The sequence below is a fragment of the Corythoichthys intestinalis genome, chromosome 12, assembly GCF_030265065.1.
Source record: "Corythoichthys intestinalis isolate RoL2023-P3 chromosome 12, ASM3026506v1, whole genome shotgun sequence".
Classification (NCBI taxonomy): Eukaryota; Metazoa; Chordata; class Actinopteri; order Syngnathiformes; family Syngnathidae; genus Corythoichthys; species Corythoichthys intestinalis.
The window spans coordinates 18,442,522-18,456,936 of record NC_080406.1 but is presented as its reverse complement, the minus strand read 5'-3'; positions in this window follow the sequence as shown (position 1 = coordinate 18,456,936).

The window sequence follows — 14,415 nt, the reverse complement described above, 5'->3', positions numbered from 1 at the left end:
GTCTGCTAATTCCCATTAGCATTCCTGGTGCATCTTGTCTATCCATCCTGGGAGTGGATCTCTCCTGATCGTGGTTCTCCCCATGGTTTCTCAATTTTTTCCAAAGGGTTTTTGGAGTTTTTCCATGCCGACATGGAGGGTCTAAGGATGAGGGATGCCCAGGACTTGGACCAGAACTTTATTTAATTCATCTACTGTTTCTGACTGTGTATCATATTGCCTCTGCTAAGCCCTTTGAGACAACCTTGTTGTGATATAGGGCTATACCAGGGGTGCCCAAGTGCGGTCCTCAAGAGCCCCTATCCGGCTTGTTTTCCATGTCTCCCTCCTTTAACACACCTGAATCAAATGATCAGCTCATCAGCAAGCGCTGCAGGAGCCTGAGAATGATCCGGATTATTAGACTCAAGTGTGTTGGAGGAGGGCAACATGGAAAACAAGCTGGATAGGGGCTCTCGAGGATCGGACTTGGGCACCCCTGTGCTATACAAATAAAATAAAATTGAATTGAATTGAATTTTTTTTTAAATTAATAATTTACAGTACCTAACATATTTATAAAGCACTGATGACCATTTGCAGTCTTAAATAAGTGTCAGATACACAAAAATATGTAATTCGCACATTCAGTTCTGTAAGCAGAGCAGAGAAATGAAATGAATAGGTTTTTGGGCAAGAATGAAAACAATGTCGTGAAACAAATATCGGAATTTCGGTCATTTGCGGACACAGCGGACGTGGTAGATACCACATATGATAAAAGTCAGACATGTGGTTACAAATGGACTCAATAAATACATTGTGAATCCGAACAATAACTTATGTAAACATTTCAGAGATTTTGTGTTTTAATGAATTTGTTTCCACGGATATCAAATACGGTAATTTGAGGTAACTTTCAACTTTCTTGGTGTGTGCCTCAAAAGTGTCAAGCACAGATCTTCTGACCAGATGATGTATGAGTCTTTGATGAGCTGAGAAGTTAAAAATGATAACTCCAGGAAAAAGAACGCATGTTTTTATAATAAGCCCTTATTTTTTAAAATCTGGCTTTTTAATCTGATTGAGAGACTTTATTCTAAAAGTCATGGAGGGCAATAAATGTGTCTCGTCCCTCACTCCCACATCCTCTGTGGTAACAGGCTCCCTCCAAGTCTTCCATACAACAGACAAAAACACTCAGAGGATCGTCTTTCTTCACGCTTGAAGCAACTGGCTCCATAGCAACCCTCTTGTACTGCCTCCTTGTTTATGCCCCAACCATCCCATACCACCATCACATCACATGGGCCTGCGGTTTAATCAAAAGTTTATATTTGAATCTAGGGGATGTTCCACTCATTAGGAGCATTGGGTTTCGCTTTGTATGTGTGGGATGGCGTGAAAAAAATGAGTGAGTGAATATGACTGACGCCACCAATATAGTGAAAAATGGGCCTGTACTGTAGATTATGTTTACCTTCAGGTCACGACCTGAAGAGACCTCTGCTTTTGAAAACATTGGCGAAAATCCATCATCAAAAAAATAATTATGCGCAACCATGCACGGCAATTAAGAGTGTTCAGTGACTGTGTTTATTTTCCACAAGCAATGAAAGCAATTCTGAGTATTCAGTGCACCCGACATGCTAAGTATTTGTAAATACTGAAGAATAATTTTAAGTGTTGATCCAACTGAACTAATGAGTCTGTTTATCACTTCAGAAGAGCTCCTTGGCCTCAAGAACTGACAAGATTGTGCCTTGGCAATATTTTTATGTTAGCCATAAGATTTCAGAGGCAACACTAAGCAGTGACAAATTGGGAGTCTCTAACAAAGATTTGTTGTTTGGGTAAAAAACAAACAAAAAAACATTTTAACTAAAAAAACAAAAAAAGCGTACACACACGCACGTGCACCCCCCCCCCCCCCCCCCCCCACACACACACATGATCTGTAGATAAAATGAACTTTACCGCCAAAAGTGGAATGCTGCCAGTACATAACCCCTCCTCCCTACTCACCACCCACCCACCTTTGGTCTCCCACATCCGCTAACTCCTTGCAACTTCCTTTTTGCTCCCCGGCTTTATCTCCTCTCTCCTGTTACACACTTCACTGCTACATTGTTCTTCGAATTTGCCCCAAGTGCTGTAAAAGTGACGTTATATTTAGGGCTGTTAAACGATCAAAATTTTTAATCGAGTTAATCACAGCTTAAAAATTAATTAATCGTAATTCAAACCATTTCTAAAATATGCCATATTTTTCTGTAAATTATTGTTGGAATGCAAAGATTAGACACAAGACGGACATAAATATTCAACGTGCTGTACATAAGTACTGTATTTGTTTATTATAACAATAAATTCACAAGATGGCATTAACATTATTAACATTCTTTCTGTTAAAGGGATCCACAGATAGAAAGACTTGTAGTTCTTAAAAGATAAATTTGAGTACAAGTTATAGTAATTTTATATTAAAACTAGGGCTGTCAAAATTATCGCGTTAACAAGCGGTAATTAATTTTTTAAATTAATCCCGTTAAAATATTTGACGCAATTAACACACAAATGCCCTGCTCAAACAGATTAAAATGACAGTACAGTGAAAGCTGTACTTGTTGTGTTTTTCGGAGTTTTGCCACCCTCTGCTGGCGCTTGGGTGCGACTGATTTTATAGGCTTCAGCACCCATGAGCATAGTGTAAGTAATTATTGACATCAACAATGGGTGGGCTACTAGTTTATTTTTTGATTGAAAATTGAACAAATTTTATTAAAACAAAAGCATGAAGAGGGGTTTTAATATAAATTTCTATAACTTTTACTAAAATTGATCTTTTAAGAACTACAAGTCTTTCTATCCATGGATCGCTTTAACAGAATGTTAATAATGGTAATGCCATCTTGTTGATTTATTGTTATAATAAAGAAATACAGTACTTATGTAATGTATGTTGAATGTATATATCCATCTTGTGTCTTATCTTTCCATTCCAACAATAATTTACAGAAAAATATGGCATATTTTATAGATGGTTTGAATTGCAATTAATTGCGATTAATTCCGATTAAGTAGTTTTTAAGCTGTAATTAACTCGATTAAAAATTTTAATCGTTTGACACCCCTAATTAAAACCCCTCTTAATGTTTTCGTTTTGATAAAATTTGTAAAATTTTCAATCAAAAAATAAACCAATAGCTTGCCATTGTTGACATAGCCGAGCGGGACATCACATGGGAATGGGTTCCATGCCCGTCTTCCACAGTGCCTTTAACTACGTAAAATAGTGATTGAAATACACCACAAGGTGTCAATGGCGAGTTTTAAAATTGATTAGAGATCTAGCCAAGGCAAAGTCTGAGTATGTTTTATGTGTGTTTTGCATAGCTATTTTGATTTGGAATGCCAGTTCTCTTTGAATTGAGCACTTTTCTTTTTGTGAACATTATTTTTGGAGACATAGGAATATTATTTTTGTTGTGCTTTTACTAAATGATACTGTAGTGACTTAACTGTTTCGCCCAAATGGATGATGGGAAGTTGGGCAACCAAGACCGTCAGTAGTGGCTGCAAATGGCATACAGTATGTTCTGGGTTGTGTTCAATTAAATGTGTTAAGAAAAACGTCCCTGTGTGAGATAGGGATATTATTTCTGTTGTGCTTTCATTAACTGATACTGTAGCGACTTAACTGTTCCGCCACAATGCATGATGGGAAGTTGGGCAACCATGAGTGTCAGTGGTGGCTGCAAATGGTACACAGTATGTTCTGCGTTGTGTTCAATTAAGCATGTTAAGAGAAAGATAGTCTCCTGTCAGTCTTCTTCGCGTCGTTCACCACAATACGCGGTCCAATAAACGCCTGTGCCCCCTCACATTTCTCTCCCTTTTCGCTCTCAAAGTGCTAAAACGGCATCATTGTAAACTGTTTGAGGCAACGCATGAACGGGTCATTCCGTGCATGCGTTAATTGCGTCAAATTTTTTAACGTGATTAATTACAAAAATTAATTACCATCCGCGATGAATTTGACAGCACTAGTTATGTTATTACCCATTACAATCGGCTAACAACCTATTCATCTTGTACCGCTTGCCCACAGTTAACCGGGATAGGCTCCAGCACCCCCGCGATCCTTGTGAGGATAAGCAGAACAGAAATGAGTGAATTAATGACTGTTATTCATAATGTTTGATGCCATTTTAAATGTACAAGGTAATATGCACCACAAATGTACAGGATATCCATTTTCAAACTCTTTACTTGGTTATTTTTGCCTCAGCAAACTGCTACATTCTCATTTACAGTGGTATGAAAAAGTATGAGAACCTTTTGGGATTTCTCACATTTCTGCATAAAATCCCTATTAAATGTGATTTAATCTTTGTCAAAATCACACTGATGAAAATACAGTATCTGCTTTAACTAAAACCAACCAAACATTTATAGGTTTTCATATTTTAATGAGGATAGCATGCAAACAATGACAGAAGGGGGAAAAATAAGTAAGTGAACCCTCTACCTAAGAACACTTAAAGAGCAATTGAAACCAATTTTTACCAAACATTTTAAGTCTGGTGTGTGCCCAATCCCTGATGAGTGGTTTAAAGCTGCCCTGCCCACTTTAAAACACAGACCTGGTTAGAACTGTCTTATTAAGAAGCATTGTCTGATGTGCATCATGGCTCGGTCAAACGAGCTGTCTGAAGACCTGCGATCAAGGATTGTGTATTTGTATAAACCTGGGAAAGGATACAAAACCATCTCTAAAGGTCTGGATGTTAGTCAACCGACAGTCAGAGAAGTTGTCTACAATTGGAGAGAGTTTGGCACTGCTGCTTCTCTCATAATGAGTGGCCGTCCATCAAAGATGACGCCAAGAGTTCAGCACAGAATAGTCAGAGAAGTAAAAAAGAACCCTAGCGTGTCTGCTAAAGACTTACAGAAATCACTAGCACAGTCCAATATCTCTGCGCATGCATCAACTATATGTAAAACTATGGTCAATAATGGTGTTCATGGGAGGGCTCCACAGAGGAAGCCACTGCTGTCTAAAAAAACATAGTTGCTCGTTTAATGTTCACAAAAAGGCACTTGGAAACGCCACAGAAGTTTTGGTAAAATATTTTGTGGACTGATGAAACCAAAGTTGAATTGTTTGGGAGTAATAGACAATGTGTGGAGGAAAAATGGAACAGCTCACCAACATCAACACCTCATCCCCACCATGAAGCATGGTGGAGGGAGCATCATGATTTGGGGCTGTTTTGCTGCCTCAGGGCCTGGACAACTTACAACATACATGCAAGAATGAATTCAAAAGTTTATCAGGATGTTTTGCAAGAAAACCCGAGAGCGTCTGTCAGACAGTTGAAGCTAAAAAGAGGATGGATGATACAACAAGACAGTAATCCAAAATACAGAAGTACATAAACTTCAGGATGGTTTCAGAGGAACAAAATACACGTTCTGGAGTGGCCAAGTCAAAGTCCAGACTTGAACTCCATTGAGATGCTGTGGCATGACCTAAAGACAGCGATTCATGCCAAATATCCCAGGAATCTGACTAAACTACAGCAGTTTTGTTGAGAGGAATGGGCCAAGATTAGTCCTGATCGATGTGCCAGACGGATCTGCAGCTACAGGAAGCGTCTGGTTGAAGTTATTGCTGCCAAAGGGGGGTTCTAAATGTTTGGGTTGTTTTAGTTAAAACAGACAGTTTTTTCATCTGTGTGATTTTCAGTGTTGGGAATAACTCTGTTATAAATAACGCCATTACATAACGGCGTTATTTTTTTTCAGTAATGGGGTAATCTAACTAATTATATTTTTCCGCCATTGTAACGCCGTTACCGTTACTGACGGTCAAAAGCGGTGCGTTACTTACTCTGAATAAATTGAAGAAACTACGTAGCGAGTCTACTCTGCTCTATTTATTTGTCATCCAAGACTTGGGGTGCGTTCAGGTTCGAGAATAGCGCACGTGTTTTGTGCTTTTTCTTAGCAAAGATGTAACACACAGGACATACTGGCACTCTGTTTCTGTAATAGCACATACTGTATAACTTCAACATTAACACAAACGTACGGCTCTCGGCACTCACTCCCACATCATGTGAGCAAAACAATATTAGCGCCATGTGCACTTTAGGGTGCCTGTACCAGAATATTACAGCACGTACTTATGACTCCAGGCTGTTTGTCCCTGCTCATTCAATTAGACAATGTTTTCCAAAGCTTGCTAACGTTTCTGTTTTTGCTACACCTGAATGCTAGCCTCGTTCCCATCCCCCACTGTCAGCCAGCAAGAATGCTGCTTCCATTTTGAGGACGGCAGACGCTTTGGGGGTGACGGGAGGAGTAGGGGGATGAGGCTACCTGAATGCACCACCTGGATAGATGCGATGGAAGTGATTGTGATTGGCTGAGGGTTAGAGTCATTTGTCATGGTAAGCCAATCAGAGCCGGTGTTTTCACACACAAACCGGAACAGCACGTGCGGCAAACACATGCAAAACAGATGCAGAGGGATATGATGGCAGAGCATTCAGAGGAAAATTTGTCCTTTACAAGGAGGAGATATAAACACTATTTCAAGTCAAAATACTTGAAGTACAGTAGGCTATGTCTACTTGACCAGTTGTCTCAGGTTGTGAGAGTTAGATTTAATTGATTAAACTCACTTTATATTGTTTACTGCTGATTGTTATTTTATTATATTGTTTATTGTTTATTTTTGTTGCACATCAAGTGTAGGATAAATCTGTTGCTGGTGAGGTGCAATAAATATTACAAGGTTCTATAACACAACTACCTGTCTGTTCTTCTCTATTCAACTGACTCGAATACTGCTCAGAAAATTTCAAATTCTTTGACATACAACAATTTCTTTTTAAAGTAACAGAAATAAATACTTTTCCTGGTAACTAGGTACTTTTACTATAGAGTAATTCAGTTACTAACTTAATTACTTTTTGGAAAAAGTAGTGAGTAACTATAATTAATTACTTTTTTAAAGTAACGTGCCCAACACTGGTGATTTTGACAAAGATCAGATCACATTTGATGGTGATTTTATGAAGAAATGTGAGAAATTCCAAAAGTTTCAGATACTTTTTCCTACCACTGTATATATATGGCTGACTGGATCAAACTTGAATATTTTAATTTTTTTTTTTACGTTTAAACTCTTAATTTAAGCAGAAATCCAAGTAATCTCAAAGGTTTCACATACTTTTTCTTGCATCTTTTACACTAAAGTAGGGGGTTGGGGTGGAATTCCATGTAAGTTCACCTTTTAAATGCAGAGTGACTTCAGTGTTTGGTCATGAGCTGTCGGCACTGAAGGTAATCTGTTGCCATGAAAACAAACAATAGAAGAATAAGAAGTGAAACACACACGCACACACACCCTGCACACACAAACAGCAGGGCAAGTCATGACATCAGCAGGATCTCCCGGACTTGACCCACACTTCCCCGCTGTCATGGAGGAGGTACGATGATGTCATTAAAATAAAGAATTCATCCAGATTTTTCACATTTGCAGAATAGACACAACAGAGCTTTTTGTTTCGACTTCCTCCGTTTGTTGGTGTCGTGGTAATAAATTATTGATGATATTGGAGTCATAAGCAGGGGTGTCGTCTCGCCCGGCGTCCACTCTCATCCTCTTCCATGATTCATCCTTTCCCTCCTGTAGGGAAACGCTTATCTCTCGCTCGCTAGAGCACCCTCCGCCCCGCCGCTCTCACGCTGCTCGCTTTCACGGCGCCAGGGGTGAAACAGACAAACACACACAATGAAGTGCAGTAGAATAAAGAGTCAATATATTCAGTTGGAAAAGTACTGATTACAAATCTTACACTTGACTGAAAGTTTATCAACAGCTTCTGTTGGTGGCAATTCTTGTTTTACAATGGGTTTAAAAACATCTGCAATTGTCTTGTGTACCTGCCTCTGATATAGGCTCAAGTATTTAAAAAAAAAACCAAAAAACAATTAGGACCCAGAGTGATGGATGTTATTTTTTACAGCAAAAACTTGGTTAATTTTGGACGATCCATAATTTTGGGACACTGATGGATCTGGACTACAATCATCTGTTGCGAACAAATACCTCATGCAAACAAAACTTTCCACCCGACATCCTAAAAATTCCAGGGATCAATGTTATCCAGTAAAACAAGAAAAATATGATCCAACATTTTTGAGATATGAGTGATGTGATGGGTGCCAAATTGTAGTTCACCATGTTCTTCTGATACCAAAAATTCCACTGTTCAATGGTTTTCAACTGGACATTATTGGTTAATAATAGGGCTGTCAAACGATTAAAATTTTTAATCGAGTTAATTACAGCTTAAAAATTAATTAATCGTAATTAATCGCAATTCAAACCACCATAAAATATGCCATATTTTTCTGTAAATTATATATATTCTGTAAAATAAATTGTTGGAATGGAAAGATAAGACACAAGATGGATATATACAGTGAGGAGAACAAGTATTTGATACACTGCCAATGGGAAAATCCATTGGCAGTGTATCAAATACTTGTTCTCCCCACTGTACATTCAACATACAGTACATAAGGACTGTAGTGGGCATTTCACTCTACTGTCATTTAAATCTGTCTATGCTGTCCTCACTCCGAAGCGTCTACTTTTTCCAAAGCTAGACAGGTAGTGAACGACGCCTTAATAATCAGACTTCTTCCTTTTTCATCTGATTTATTAATAAAATAGCCTCAAACCATTGTCCTCTTTAGACCGTCATAAAACTACAAAAAAAAAGTACACAAGCATTGCATTAGCAACAACGTTAGCTTAGCACACTATACAGGTTCACTAAACATAAACAAAAAGCGTCTCATACAAAAAAATAGAACATTTCACTTACTAACATAATATGTACATTATTTACAACAACCATACTTACGGACAAATCTTGTCCAAGGATCATATAAGCACAACATTACAACGTAGGCGTCAGCCCGAGACGTCGTGCAGCCATATGAACTGGCAAGAAAAAACTAAACCATGTCGCAAAGCGACCACAAGAGTTCGCTGTTGTGCTGCAGCACAAAAAGCCTTGCTGTAAAACTTACCAAAAGGCAGAATACTGTCTGAGCGGGACATGTGCGTTAATTGCGTCAAATATTTTAACGTGATTAATTTAAAAAATTAATTACCGCGCGTTAACGCGATAATTTTGACAGCCCTAGTTAATAACTGACATTATTAGTTGATTTTTTTCTTTTATCCCAGACAATTGTTTTAGGTTGTTTTAATGGTGCTGCATTGTGGTCTTCCCACCAGTCGGCTGTTTCTCCATGGGTTATTACACAAACCCTGAATCGCATATAACACATTAACAATAGAGGGAAGATATATTTTGGGTGGACTGTAACTTTTGGCGTATACGGTATACAGGTAGTCCCCGGGGTTACAAACAAGTTCCGTTCCTTCGTTAGCTACATAAACTGAATTTCCGCATGAATTGGAATTAACCCTGTAAGTACCCCAAAATAACTATCCAAAAAGTCCAAAAGTATTGTATTTTGTTAAATGTTGGAGGATACACTGCCCTCTGGAGGCAGCGTTGTGTGGATTGTCGCTTTATGATTGAGGAGCTGACTCTCATCTGACATAGATTAAGGACAGCTGGTTTGCCCCACATAAGGCTAAAAGTTGTTTCAGCTAATATATATCTGTATATGCATTTGTAATTAAGTTTATATCAACAGTTTGTGGAGTTACGTGTGAGCGATTTGCTATGAGAATTGTAAATACGTTATTATTAAATTATTCCAATTTTTACTTATAATTTATTTGTTTTGCCATGTGTAACTGCCATTTGTAATAGTATTAGCAGTATTTATGAATGATTTAGTGGGGTTTTTTTGTGCTGTGGAACGAATTCATGGAATCATAATGTAATCTTATGGGAAACTCCTGCTTGACATACGGCAATTTTGACTTACAAACAAGGAATGAATTGACTTCGTATGTAGAGGTACCACTGTATTTTGTTTAATGATAGAGCATACACTGCCCTCTGGTGGCAGCGTTGGGTCTGGCTGGACTGTCGCCTTGTATGACTGAGAAGCAGACTTTATCCATGTCAGACACTGACATGGATAAAGGATTGCTGCGGTCTGGTTTGGCCCACATAAGGCTGTAAATTGTTTCAGCTAATATATGTTTGTGTATGCATTTGTAATTAAGTTTAAAGATACGGTTTGTGGAGTTGTGTGTGAGCGATTTGCTATGAGAATTGTAAATACGTTAGCATTCATCGCAGTTAAGCTAGCGGACTTTTATTTGGCTAATTTAATCCGCTTTAGAGATTGATCAGACTACATGGACATTTGATCACCAATTGTTTTGTGTTAAGTGTTTTATTGTTAAAATGCTTGTTGTTTTGAACATAAGTGTAAATATGTGTTTCAGCTTTACACATTATCAAAAGTGAAGGAAGTAAAAAGCTTCAAAAAGCACAATTGTTTGTTGTCTGTAAAGCTGAACAACTTCACATTTAATGAGGACGGAACACGTCATATTCATAAAGTAAAAAAACAACAACAACAAAAACACTGGAGACAAAATGACAGACGAGACTCCCGCGTCGTGAAGTCGAAATCGCATAAGTCGAGTATGTCATAACCCGGATACTACCTGTATATTGTAGTGGGAGGGCTGGGCCAGAAATCCAGGTTAGTAGAAACACTATTTAGGCACATCCAAAAAATCCTGCCAGCTAAGGAGGTGAACTAGACTTTATTGCGATGACTCAGCAGTCTAGCAATAAATTGTTCTCTTTGGACGTTTTCAGCACATATCTTCAAACAGATTTCATGTATTTAGAACAAATCATAAAAATGACTTTACAGCTTTACTACTTTAAAGCAAGAAGCGCTTTGATTTTGAATGATGCGCAATCCAAGATGTTGGCAGCAGTCAAGTAAAGCGTGTTATATTTCAAGATATTTTAGAGTACTGTCACTTTCTTTAAAAACAACATAGTTGCCCTTGAATACCCAAGAATAAAAGGAAAATAAGGTTACAGCCAATGTAGTTTGGCTATGACCTCTTCATCCCAAATTTTTCATCATTAAACCTTACAATTCTGAATTAAAAGAAGAAACATATTGATTTGACTAATGGATGTGCAATTTTTGGTACTCAAGGTTACTGGCAAGACGCTTATAGGCAAGAAAGATTTTGACGGATCTATTTGATATCCATAGCAGGAATTCTTTGGGTTTATTTATTTTCATCTAATACAACATAAGAAAATTTCTTCCATCTTCTTCTCTCCCTTTTACTGTAAAGAAATAATGGCCGTATTTCAAATAAAAAAGACTTGATTTTGACCGATGCTTGTCAAGTCGTTAGGGGAAGACTGCTTCAAGCCTAAAACAAAAGATGCAATGTTATCAGTGAACATTCTTCAACACAAGTAAGTGATAAAAACATTTTGATGCTGATGAAGATGAATGATTTCCATTCTAATAACCCTCCCAGGATGAAATCTATCAGGGTGGCGCAAAACTGAGGTCAATCCCAGCTGACTTTGGGCGGGCGCGGCAGATGTTTCAAAGCACGCATAAAGAAACATAGACCCTGGAATCCCCCGCATAAAATGTGTTGGGATTGAATCGAATGGGACAGAATGACGTGAGAGAGCGCTACTTTGCTTCGGTAGACATCTAGAAGAAGATTCCTGGAGTGAAATAAACACTGCAAGTGGGTTCATTATCAGAGATGATTGATCCAGATGAAATCAAGAACCATTTTGATTTTGAATAACTCTCAATCTAAGAATTCTGATGTAACTGGATGCAACTAAGAAATGTCTTCTGTTCCGTTACAAAAAAATGTCAACCATGCAAAAGAATTTTTGCCGGACACTCCGCAATTTGCAGAAGTATTGCCCTATATTTGTCAGGCCGAGATGACGAGGCGGACTCAGTCGCGGAGGTTCAGGCAAAAACTTTATTTTAAACACAGGTTCTTCCGCTGACATGCGTGAATGAGAAAAAGGTACAAACAAAAAGCTCTCCAACAGAGGAATAAGTCAGGGCAACCACAATCAAAGTTCAAACAAAAATGCACTCCAAAAGGGAGGAAAGGCAAAAACACAAAACGCTCCAAATGGAGGAAAAAGGCAAGATGGCTAAGATCGAAAAGGTTCAAACACAAAGCGCTCCAATGGAGGATAATATTCAGTAAAACAATGATAGGCTATGGCGAGAGGCTATGGCGAGAGGCTGACCTTGGATGAAAGACACTTCTGCACAAGACAAGGGGAACTAGGGTATTATATACACACACAAGGTAATGGGGAACAGGTGAAAACAATAGGTGATTGGATGACAAGAGGAAGGGCAAGTACGCGACTATAAAGAGGGTGAAGCCTTCAAAATAAAACAGGAAGCGATGTGGCATGACAATATTCAAGGAAGATGTTTGGGGTGAATTAAATTCTGCCTAGTTCTTCAAGTCAAAATATTTACACGAGACATCGTCATACTACCAGGACTCGCTGGTTGATATAAACGAAATAACCTCATTAATTTGAAGGTCAAGACTTTTCGGCACCGCTCCAAATATCCCTACCAGACAGGGTTGCCAGATGGGAAAGACAGTCTCGAGCCCAATCAGACTGTAAAACCCACACCATTCAAAAAAAATAAAAAATAAAATAAAATAAAATAAAAAAAGCAAAAATTACAACCTCATGCTCAAGATATGATGTTTATCTTCTACAACTCTACAGTATGTACAGGTCCTTAGCATATTGTGATAAAGTTCATTATTTTCTGTAATGTACTGATAAACATTAGACTTTCATATATTTTAGATTCATTACACACAACTGAAGTAGTTCAAGCCTTTTATTGTTTTAATATTGATGATTTTGGCAAAAAAGTCAAGAAAAAACAAAAATCCCTATCTCAAAAAATTTGCATATCATGAAAAGGTATTCTAAAGAAGCTACTTACTTAATCATCTGAATGAACGAATTAACTCAAAACCCCTGCAAAAGATTCCTGAGGCTTTTAAAAACTCCCAGCCTGGTTCATTACTCAAAACCGCAATCATCGACAAGACCGCCGACCTGACTGCTGTCCAGAAGGCCATCATTGACACCTATGTGCTGGAAATGGGCTACAGGTGCCGCATTCCCCCTCTTTTGAACCTAAAAAAGCGCCTGCCCTGGGCGACAGAGAAACAGCAGTGGACTGTTTCTCAGTGGTCCAAAGTACTTTTTTCAGATGAAAGCAAATTTTGCATGTCATTCGGAAAGCAAGGTGCCAGAGTTTGGAGGAAGACTGGGAGAAGGAAATGTCAAAATGCCTGAAGTCCAGTGTCAAGTATCCACAGTCAGTGATGGTCTGGGTGCCATGTCAGCTGCTGGTGTTGGTCTACTGTGTTTTATCAAGGGCAGGGTCGATGCAGCTAGCTATCAGGAGATTTTGGAACACTTCATGCTTCAATGCACGACCTGGCACCTGCTCACAGTGCCAAAACCACTGGTAAATGGTTTACTGATCATGGCATTACTGTGCTCAATTGGTCTGCCAACTCTCCTGACCTGAACCCCATAGAGAATCTGTGGGATATTCTGAAGAGGAAGTTGAGAGACACCAGACCCAACACTGTGGATGATCTCAAGGCCGCTATCGAAGCATCCTGGGCCTCCATAACACCTCAGCAGTGCCACGGGCTGATTGCCTCCATGCCACGCCGCACTGAAGCAGTCATATCTGCAAAAGGATTCCCGAACAAGTATTGAGTGCATAGCTGATATAATTAATTCAAGGTTGACTTTTTTTGTATTAAAAAACACTTAATGTATTGGTCGGATGAAATATGCAATTTTTATTTTTTTTTTTATTAAACCTGTCCTGTTCAGCTGTTTGACACGGAGAATGGAAGTCTAGGTGTCCGGATAGTCTGAACAGTTTTAATGTTTCACATTGAGAGTCTGACATACTCCCATTGTGATCATTCAATATACCTACCATACCTTTTGAGATAGGGACTTTTTTGACAAAATCATCAATATTAAAACAATAAAAGGCTTGAACTGTGCTTCAGTTGTGTGTAATGAATCTGAAATATATGAAAGTCTAATGTTTATCAGTGCATTACAGAAAATAATGAACTTTATCACAAGATGCTATTTTTTTTAGAAGGACCTGTATATTTTTGTATTATAACCAGGAAAATATAAATCAACAGTGGGAGACAAGTGGAGGAGTTAATGAATCTTGGGTTCTTGTTCACGAGTGATGGAAAAATGGAACGGGAGATCGACAGGCGGATCGGTGCTGCGTCTGCAGTGATGCGGACTCTGCGTCGGTCCGTCGTGGTGAAGAGGGAGCTGAGCCGAAAGGTGAAGCTCTTCTTTGAAA